Genomic DNA, 11,737 nt, shown 5'->3' on the forward strand with positions numbered 1-11,737 from the left:
CCCCCCTTCATTTAAGTCACCTTTGAAACACTTCGTACACCACTGTTAGGCTATGGTCACTGTAAGAAGTTCGTCTGGCATATGCTGTCCACTATTCTAGTGGGCACCTTGCACCAGTCCAAACGCCCCTTATTGATGGTAGGTTTAAAGACAACCTATATAGAAAGCTATCCTAGTGGTAGCTGTGGAGAGCAGCCTTCAGGCTAAGTCTTGAAGGAATGTAAAGCAGCTTGTTTTACCAGTCTATAATCTCTTGAATGATCAAATGAAAGGAGAACCACACCAGGTATATATATATAAAATATATGTATTTGTTAGATTTGGGGGTCTCTAGTTGGCACAGGAAGGTACTTGTGACAAATAGGAACCCTCGCCTCTAGTCAGGGTAAAGGGGATACACTCCTAAAATAACCCCTGCTCACCCCCTTGGTAGTTTGGCACAAGCAGACAGGCTTATCTCAGAGGCAGTGTAAAGCATTTGTGACCACATACAGTAACCCAGTGACAACACTACAAATGGACACCACACAAGGTTTATATCAAAAATAAGTATTCTTTATATAGACTTGACACAAGACCATTAAACGACAAAAATCCACAACACTATACTTAAGATGATAGTTTTAGCTTAGTTCAGTTCAGTTCAGTTCTTAAGATGCAACACTTTTCGTTAATGTACCTTACGATGCGTTGCGCTTCAACAACAAGTAATGTTGCGGCGATGGAAATGCGGCAAAGATCCGGTGCAAAGAAATAAAGACGTGAAGATCTTCCAGATGTGGCATGCTTCTCCGAGCATGCGAGGAGTCTTGGTTCGATGCGTCAGCTGCAGCGGCGACACCCTTGTTCAGCGATGCGACAGCAACAGCCTTGGCTGTGGCACTCTTCTCCAACGTTGCAAGAGGCTTCCCACAATGCGACAACTACAGCACCGACATGCACGATGTGACGGCAGCAGCTCCTACGGTGGCGCGCTTCTCCGGGGATGCGAGGCGCTTTTCTTGATGCGGTGCAATACGACAGCCACAGCACCGACATCCACAATGCGACGGTAGCGACGGCGACACGCTTCTCCCTCGTTGCGAGACTCTACTCCTGATGAGGTGTAATATGACAGCTACAGCGGCTACAACCTCCCTTGAAGTTGCAACGACAGCAGCAGCGATGGCGACACGCTGCCTCTTCGTTGCGAGACGATTCTCTCGATGCGGTGCAATATGACAGCTACAGCGGCGACACCCTCCTTCGGAGTTTCGACGGCAGTAGCAGCGACACGCTTCTTCCTCTTGAGTCTCGCTTCCGGCTCCTTGCGACACGCAGTCCATCAGAAGGCCCAAAACAGCAGCAGACACTTCCAAAGAACTCTGGGAAGCTGGGGGTTGAAGTCTGTTGTCCCTGAGACTTGAGTAGGAGGCAAGCTCTGTTCCAAGCCCTTGGAGATCCTTACAAGTTGAAAATAAAGTACACAAAGTTCCTTTCTCCTTCCTTTGGCAGTTAGGTAACCACTGCAGGCCAATCCCCCAAGCAGCACTTCAGCTTAGGGATAGTCTCTCCTCAGTTTCTTCAGGTCCCTCTCCTCAGCAAAGGTGTCTTCTTGTAGTCCAAAAGGGATCTAATTTCTTGGGATAAGGGTCCAAATATTTATACCCCAAAATCCTTTGTCCTTTGAGGGCAGAGGGGCCTTTGCCTAGTCCAAACCAGTTCTGGAGCACTCTGTTGACATGACTCCTTCTTTCCTTTCACAGTGCAGGGCAGAAACATCAGATGCCCCACAGGAGGTGGAGCCAGCATTGTGGAGGGAAAGCACAGCCCTGGAGCACTTTGTTGACATAATTCCTTCTCTTCTTTCACAGTGCAGGGCAGAGACATCAGCCGCACCACAGGAGGTGGAGCCAGCATTGTGGAAGGCAGGCACAGCCCTATTCAGGTCCCAGGTGCAACTCCTCCCACCCATCTAGATCTCTCTATTCACCACGGGGCTGACTCATTCTGTCTCCTGGAATCCCCCAGCCCTGTCACTCAAACTCAAGACAAGGAATACACAACCTAGCAGAGGTAGGCTTTGGATAGTTAGACAAGAAAATACCTACTTTCTAAAAGTGGTATTTTCAAACACAGAATGTGAAAACCAACTTCACTAAAATATGTATTTTGTCATTCTGAGTTCAGGCATACTAAACTCGAATTTCTACCATGTTCCCTGAGTCAGTTAGGATTATAAGAGTGTAATAATCCAACTGCCCATTCTAGTCTATGGAGAACAGATAGCCTTGCAATAGTGAAAAACAAAATGGCTGTAATTCACTATTAGGACATGCCACACACACACCAGGGCATGTCTTACCTTATACTTACAATGCACCCTGCCCTTGGGCCTACCATAGAGGTGTCTGATATGAAGAAAAGGGAAGGTTTAGGGACGGGCAAGTGGGTGCCCTTGCCCAGTCAGCATGACAGTACCAGACTGCACGCAGGCTCTGCAATGGCAGACCTTAGACACATTTTACAAGGCTGCTTCTGAGGGTGACACAACCAGTGCTGCAAGCCACTAGCAGCATTTGTATTTACACGCCCTGGGCACACTCAGTGCACTGTACTAGGGTCTGACAAGTAAACCAAACAAGCCAATCATGGAATCACTAATCCATACATCAATTTACAGTAGGGAGCACTTGCACTCTGGCATTGGACAGCAGTGGCACAGTGCCCAAAGCACCTAACACCTGCAAAAACACATAAGGCAACAGCAAAAATGGAAGGGAGACCAACGCCAATGGTGCCAGGTCTAACGGTATTTATTCTAAAAACATCCTTCTAGTCCCTTTATGAGGCTAGAGGCAAAAGTACATTCAGTAAACTTATTTAGCACACAGTAAATTAGCACAATATACGTTGAGCCCTAGGGGTGTACCAAACTATATATTAAGAAAGTGGTATAAGAACCACGACTATACAAGGCCTAGAGCCTTTAGAACTACTGCGGCCACCAGGAACCATCCAAGGTAGTGACACAGGAGACCCACGAGGGACGCGTGCAGTGTCTAAACGCAGCCGCAAATCACCCTTAACTTCTATGGGGAAAGTCGCGGTTGGAATTTTAAAGATTAAGGACACTTAAGAGAGGACTTGGAGCAAACCCCTTTAGAACTAAGAGGTTCTAGAGTCAACACCCACGGGAGCACCGGAGTACTCGAGTTACCTCACCCAGGGAAGCCGGGTGCATAGGTGTCTTTTCGTGTCGGGTTTCGTCGTCTATTTCAATGGCGAGCTGCTGAAAAATGCTGCAGGCGACCAAGTGGAAAGTGTCCGGGTGGATCCAAGGGTGGATTGGAGATCTGAAGAACCTGAAAGCAGAGGGGACAGAGTCTGGGTCACTTACCAGTGACCAGGAAGGCGATGAGAAGATGCCAACCAATGTCGGGCAATTTCAGGTGAAGAAGGTGAAGTTGACTATTCAGCCACGAGGACCAGGAGGTGTCAACAATGACCAGGAGCTGGATTCGAGCTGTCCCACGAAGGATGTAGAGTGCTGCTGTGCCGGATTCCAGATGTGACCAAACAAGCCTTAGCAACAGCAACCCACGCAGAAAGCAAAGATTGGCTTTGGTGCAGACCAGCAAGGTCTGAGGGACTCACCCTTTGGAAGGGAGTCGGGGCATGTCTGGAGCAACCAGGAAAGCCCACGAAACAGAAGTTACCTTTGTGGGGACCCACCAGTAGACGGACCAGGGTTCGCGAAGGGGCCTCGAGCAGAAATGCTAGAAGCGGGCTCACTGAACACTCGTGTAGTGTAGGCCCACAATCTTCGGTGCCGATGGTGCTCGGGGCTTGGACTATAAGTAGCCCAAACGCACAACGTTGGGAAAGCTTTGGAAGTGGATGCACTAGCAAATGTGCACGATGTCCATGAGTTCCGGTCCCACGTCACTTGTGAGGGCTGCGGGTCTCAGCTTTGCTGGGATCTTGTGTTGGCCTCTGAGAAGTCTGGAAGTCCATGTCCTGAGTCACAAATCCTTCCGGTTCCGGCCGGAGCCTTGGAAATGCAGACTGGCAAGATGCTTCTGTGGTGCCTGTTTGAACAGGTGAGTCACTCCCTGACCCCAAGGGATATTCTTCCGTCTTCTAGTCTATGTAGAATATCGAAGTTCCAGGATATATGTTGCAGAGTTTCGTCCAGGTGTAATTTGAAGTCCTATGGACTGGGTTCCTATACTACGTTAGGGGGTTGGACATACTCTGGGGACCCACCTATGGGAGGGTCAGGGAAGAGGAGTGGTTACACCCATTCCCTTTGTCCAGTTTCACGTCAGAGCAGGGGCTGAGTGCCCCTGCAACCGGTTTGAACTGGGATATGCACAGGGACACCAAGTGTTTCTCCAGCACTGTCTGAAAAGCGTTCTATGAATGCACCCACCCAGTCCCAATACACTAAAGCCTGTTTGGGAGGTAGTTACACCTCCCTGTGACATGAAACCTATTGTCCAGGCCTCCCCTGCCGGAGTTTCGCCCAGCAGCAGGAGGTCAGACTCGTGTCTGTGGCTGCAGCATCCATTTTGTGATGCTAGGGCTCTTTTAAACTATTACCGGTTAGGTTAGTGTGCACATGTCTCTCCCTCTAGAAGGGTGGAATTCTACCCCCGCCGCCAGGACTGGCGTGGGAGGGGGGGGGTAGGATTCCAAAGTGTTTGACACCAAACACGACATGCTTCCATGCAGCCATTCCAAAGCTAGCATGAACCGCGAGGTTAGAATGCACTTAAGAGTATATGGTCTGGCTGCATCACAGAACAGCTACAGAGAATAGATTCCGAAAGCTGCACAGGGGTCCTGCTCATGCATGTGCACCCTCTCACACAAAACGAAGCACTCTGCCTTCAGGATTGATAAGGCCTGCCATAGGAGTGACTTATAGGTTTATATGAGTCAGTGATTAAAGGCAGATATAGGTAACCTATATCTCAGTAAGGGGTGTATGCACCACCTTACCGAGGCTGCAGTAGCAGACCTGTGGTGCCATTTTGGAAGGCTTCACAGGGGTGACATAATACATGCTTCAGCCCCTGGTAGGCCTCTGGGGTACCTATGCCCTTAGTACCTAAGGTGCCATATACTAGGGACTCACAAGGGCAATCCAGTAACCAATCTGGAGTGTACCTAATGTACAGGCAATCAATTTATAGAGGAAAGCAGATAAACTGGGGCCCTGATTATTAGGATCCCAGCCAAACTAAGTCACAAACCATCAAAACACCAGAAAAAAGTGGGGGCAACCATGTAGTCAGATTCCACCTTCCTACAGTCACTTCACTAGGGATCACTATACAGTGTACATATTGTATATATTTCAAAAATGTGTCTTTTACTTCATCTATCTGTGTGGTACTTGTTTTGTAAACTCTATTATGAAATAAATCACGCTTACTTCAGCTGAGTGAGCCAAATTGATATCTTATCGTGTGGGTTTCGTAAAGAATTTGTATATTTACGAATCATTTGATGGACTGGACCCTGCATTAATTGTTGTAGCTCTTTGATTAACCCAAGCAAGATATGATGTTCTTGCAGAAACGTATAATATACTTTAAATAAGTTCCTTGTGAACATTTACCTTGCATAGCTTTAATACCGAGTTCACAAGGACATATGGGTCGCTCTTGTTGTTGTAAGAATGGTGAAGATTGTGGAGGAAACTCTTCTACCCTAGTGGGTTGGCAGGGCCACCATCAAGAATCTAAATGGCTCCATGTGTTGTTAAGAAAATCCCATCAATATTTTGAACTCCAGCCTCATGTTTATGCTAACTAGCCCATCCCCTCCACCCACAATTGCCCATTTTGTCTGTTGTTGGTTTGTAGGTAGGCTATCTACTGGTATGTTCTTCGTACTTGGTCATTCTTGAAGGTACTTTGTTTTGAGTGAGTAAAGCCAAGTGCTTAACGCATACTTACTTGCCTAGAACACATCATCCTACCAAATTTTGTTGGTTGCTAACCTTAGGGCAAATGTAGTCAGAAGTGTTTCTTGCCCCCTAGCCTTGGAGGAGATGATTAACCTTAACCCCTTCCATGCTGATGACAGAACGGTTCCGTCATCAGCGTCGGTTGAGCTGTGCTGATGACGGAACCGTTCCGTCATGACTCCGCCCGCGCAAGGCGGAGTCAGCACAGGCGGGGAATACGCCCCGCACGCAAGGGGTTAAAAGATACAGTAGGGTTCAGCCCATCAAATATTTTCGTGGTTGTTTCATTCTCCTCTTGAGGCTGCTCCTCACTCTTTCCAATATAAGCATTCTGGCTTCTTTGTGTCTGTTTCCTCTGCACGTGCCAATGATTTAGCAGGCATGTAATGGGAGGCAGTAATGCTTGGTGGCCATTTGGGCAGTATAGAAAGATAGAACACTAAATCCATTATGGAGCCACTAGGAAACTTGTTATAAATTATTAGCATAGAGGGGTGAGTAGGTAAGGTAAAGAGGTCAGTCCTTGCACATGAACTTCTGTCTATTGTAGTTCTGTGGCAACCACATTGATATTCGTTTGGTCCTGGTGGGTAAAATTTGTCCCATTGTCACCATACGCAACCATCAGCTCTTCTATTACTTTCCTTCGTTGTAGGGCTTAAAAATAGGCATGCAAAGCACACGAGTGTGGGTCGCCTTGTTCTATTACTACTGTCAGCTGAGCAATTAAGACTCTTGGGGACAGATTTACCAATTTCACACACAGCGCAGGGCAGCACCCGCAAATGCTTCGTAGTGTGTGAAGGAAAAAACAGGAGAATGCCAAATTTACTGAAATTTGACACTCTCCTCCCCTCTTCCTAGCGACAATGCTGAAATTGGCAGCCATGCGCCACGGTGACACCTTTGTACCATAGTGCAAGGGTGACTCCGTGAGTTGAGCATGTGTTTTATACTGGAATATCCTTCCAGTACACAATTCTATGCTTCGACTAATTTTAAACATTTTCGCAGTTTCTATATGCGCTGTACAGTGCAGCACACAGGCGAAGTCGGAACATAAAGGAGAACAAAATAATTTCTTCTTCATAGTGCCGAGTTGAAGGGTGTTCTATTTTCTGATGCTAAACCCTGTCTATTTAGTAAATTGGGTTTAGCGCGAGAAACATTGGATGGTTGTATAGAAATGCTAATGCCCCCCTGTGGTACGCCCCCTTGGCGCTAAATAATGCAAAGCAACGTTATGCGCTGCTTTTCATTACTTTCACAATATTTCCAGCGCTAGACAAGTTTCACATTGGACAAAAAATATTCTTTGCCGATTTGTGTCACTCTTATAATGCAATCAAGGCGTAAAATAATGCTTCCCCTTGGTGGCTAACTAGTTGTCCTAAACCTGCGTTTGAAAACTGAGTCCATACCATTGAAGTGTAATGTTAGATAGGAGTATGATTTCCTAAAGAAGCCTGCTCATGCGCACAAAGAGGTCATGCAAACAAATCCTCGAGAACCCTGGGGTAAATGCGTGCAGAGGATGATCCTTTAGTAATGTCTTTTTAATGGTCATCAGACTTTGTGATTCCTTGGCTAAGCCCATGATTTTATCTCGGTAAGATACTCAGTTCTAACAATATGAACCATTCAGGGTTTCTAAAATTCATGTTTACTAAACTTCTTGCAAGACTGGAGGTTCTGGTGCAGTTTTAAAATTCCCTGATCCAATATATATCTTGTAATCAATGAACATAGACTTTGTGTGTGCTGAAGAAGGATTCCTTAGAAAGAGAACAATGGTCCTAAATACCAGAGAATGACATGGAAATCAAGTAGTTATTATTTTTTTAAGATTAAATAATTATATATATGTACAAACATACGATTATTTTATCATAATAAATAATGCCTGTTTGATTTCCATGACATTCCGTTGGTATTAGGGGCCAGTTTTCTCTCTTCTTTAATAAATACCACAGGTCCTAATGGTCAACTGGTTTCCCTTGTTTTTTTTAGTATAGAATGATTCCTTTCAGGTATCATAGAATGATGCTCCTTGAAATCCAATTGATGACATTGGAAGGCATATCTAGAGATGGAGTTTATATCTAGGTCAGGGACATACTTGACATAGTATTGCTTGATGAATAGTATATCTTTGTGTGATTGGTCAGGATGGCGTTGGGTTTTAGAGCTTATGTAAAAGCACACAGTTATCTGAATTGCATTTGATGGTTATGTATAGTGCTGACTCACCTCAGATTCTTTATTGAAGCTAGAAGGCAATGCAGGCTTATCTTAAAATACACGTTCTTTCTTGAGAGTTTTGCTTCTATAGCTTCCAGTCCGGAGACAGAAATAGTTGAGGTACAATCTTGAAACATCCTGGAAAAATACTTTGATGCCACACCTTATCCGTGACCACTATCAAATAAAATGTAGACTAGACTTTTCTGAGACATTTCAGTGCAGAAGTCTGTTGCAACTGCTGAGAAATGACAGGACTATCTTTTCCTGTTACTTCCCTTGCGCCTCACCTGCATAACAATCAGCTGTCTGGGCTATACCAATTCATTTCACAGCGGAGCTCTTTTGGAAGTTGGTGGTCACGTTCAGTAGTATATCAATATGTAGGCATGTTCCGTTTCCGGTTGGTGGTTTCTTGATGTTTTAAAAGAAGAATACTGCGCCCCCTCCCCCCCCCCCCCCCACTCCAGGAAGGCCTCAGATCCGAGAAAAGTTTTATTTCAAAGAAAAAAACGCTATAGAAAACTCTAAAAATAAATAAATAAATAAAATAAATTGGTCCTGACATATAAGTTCCCAATCTAGTGTTTGTTTTTGAACACCGACTGGTATATGGCGCAGGACTTATTTCGTGATTTGAAGGATAAACTAATCAGTTGCATCACGAAAGGTCGTAAAAATGTGTGTCGCATTATATTGAATGACTAGATTGTATTTTCCAATCCCTGTGAATGGCTTTGAATGGAGGACTGAGATGTACAGTAGACCTTCATTTCATATATCGCGTAGAGCGAGAGAGGCTGCTTTTAAAACTGCAAGTTGGCAGACAGGGAAAGCCATCAGGAGAGTGATCCCACGAACCACTCACTGTCTGCTCTCTCCCGAGGCCAGCAGCCAGCATTCACATGGTGTGAGCTGCCCCACAGGGACAGCTCACACATTACAAATCAGATGTTGGTATCTCTTCAGTGGTATTCGACTGCAATTGCAAATCATTGATATGTTTAATTCAGAATCACAATAAGGGAGATGTCCCTTTCATACCACCTCCTCTTTGAGATTCGTAATGAGTCGCAAAAATAAAGTTTGTGGGTTTGAAAGTGACTCTTTAGTTGTTGTAGCAAATCCTGAGGCATATTTACAAGGGAATGTGTATGTGTAGGAATATGAAGGTTTATGTGCAGGAAGGTCCCCCTTCCTGCACATAAACAATCTTTAAATACCGTTTTGCAACTCCTATGTGTGTTGCTTAATGCAGCACACATAGAAGTTGCAAAACAGCATTTAATAAAAATTATTGTTTATGTGCAGGAAGGGAAACCATCTTGTAAATCAACTATCATTGGCCCTTTGCTGTTTTCATGTGTGCACAACGTAGCAGACATGAAAACAGCAAAAACGAGGAGACATTTAACATTTCTCCTCCTTGCGCCAGGGTAAGACCAGGTTTTCCCTGTTCTTAATTCTGGCACTGCCTCCTATTAACGCCTCCCTTGTAAATTGGAGGCAGCGTCAGAATCAATGTGTGTTGTGGTGGAACGCTCAGAGCAACACCCATTGCCCTCCCCTTTCACGCTAAGCATAGCATGAAAGGGGGCCTTATTTACAAGGCAGAGTTAAGCCACGTTAAGTGGCTTAACCCTGCCTTGTAAATAAGACAGTTAAGTGGCTTAACATGGCTTTGTAAATAAGGCAAAGCCCCTATTGCCACAGAAATTTTGTAAAAAGTGAGGTTTGCGTGGCGATAGGGCCTTGTAACTATCCCCCCTGTGTTTTTTCGAAGCAGAGGCTTTGTGTTTGAAAAGAGTTTTGTCCATCAGGACCCCTGTGAAAAGACATGCCTTCGGTTGGAAGAAGCTATGACCAATCCTTTGTTCATTAAGATGTCAATCCACACTGCCCTCTAATGTCCATTAGTGCCAGCCTTGTCATCCTTATTGCTTAGTAATATCATCACCCATTGTTAGAATGTGTTTTTTGAAGGAAGTTGTATTTTGGGGATTTAAGGGCCCACAATGTATTCCTCACTGGATTGGTGTGCTGATCCTTATGCTACTTGACACGTTAGAGTTTGGAGCTTTTCCACTGTCCCGATAGATCCCAGGTCCCTCACTGGGGTTTACCTTTCGTTTTATCAGCACTGCAAGGCATCTCTTCAAACAATTGGAGAAGACTGCATTTACCATTGGTTTCACCAAGGTTTTGTTTAGTGGCAGGCAATATGGGGGCGTTTGGGGATCTGGAAACACCTTTGCCCAGGAAATCTTTTATTGAGGTTTCTTTCATGAAACTTGGTCTTGCATCCATTTCCTGTTTTTGTTTGTGCTTCCCTGTAGCGCCCAAACCAAAGCCGCTTACCCTGCAGTCATGGTCAATGGTACCATTCATCCACATTACCCTGGCTCTGGTCACCCAGTGTCAATCGCCTCAGGTGCATTAATTTTATTTATTTATTTATTTTTAGAGTTTTTTATGGTGCGAACCAGACCCAAGGTAGGGTATCAGAGCGCTTTACATAGTGAGCAAGGTGTTAGTTACCTTGGCTACGTACAGAGGGCACCAATTCTCTCACCGGTTTCATAACATCAGGAATGACAGTATTCAGATGAGAAAAGCAGTGAGGTTGCTCGTGGATATTAAGGTACTAATCCTGAGCAAGCCATCCGTTCTCCACAAGCCCCACCTTTACTGGAGGAAGCCGCATACGGTGTCACTTCCAGATTTATGAGAAGTTTTTATCACACCAACTAAATTCCCACATTTTGTGATATGCAATTTGTTTCTGTACAGAAAGGGTCGCGCAGAGAGACATTTGCTTCTTGAACCAGCCTCCTGCTAATAGATCAAAAGACTTTCTTTATGCAAAGTGCCAGTGACAAAAAATATCCTGCATGATGCCAGTAAATCACAGTCCGTGCTAAAAGACTACTTCCATCAATATTTCATGAAATTATCCCGTTTTGAAAAAGAAAATACACAATTGTATACATTACTTTGTAACTATGTTCCTGTGCAATACTTAGCAACATGTACAAGGGACAACTGCAGATTTATATGCAGTGCTAGGCTGCTGGAGTTTTAGTACATCCAGGGCCAGGTTGGGTAGAAACCGGTCTAAATGTAGAATGTGAAAACATGAGGGTGCTTCTGTCTGGGGCTGACCACAAGGGAGGTCATGGTGGCGAACAACACCACAGCTGTACTGTGCAGTTACTTTTGTTTTAAAGTGTGAGCAGCTGATGGCACCTACAAGGACACATTTCACTTTACAATAAGATCTTATGTGACAATCAGTAACTGTAAGTACATAATTGTGCCTAGTCAGTGCACTCAGTGAGGTACAAGTATTGCCTAGCACTTGTGTTTGCCTTGTGTAAGTGATGTAACAAAACTTAAGGGGGTCTCCCCTGCAAAGTACATGGGGGCTCCCTCCCCGGACCCAGTCGGGAGCTCTCAAGCCAGGGGCCCGTCGTCCATGCACAGCGCCAGAGGAGGCCCCTGGAGCTGCGCCAATGCACTGTGTTCAGTGGGACGCAT

This window comes from Lissotriton vulgaris, chromosome 3_1 (assembly GCF_964263255.1).
Source record: "Lissotriton vulgaris chromosome 3_1, aLisVul1.2, whole genome shotgun sequence".
Classification (NCBI taxonomy): domain Eukaryota; kingdom Metazoa; phylum Chordata; class Amphibia; order Caudata; family Salamandridae; genus Lissotriton; species Lissotriton vulgaris.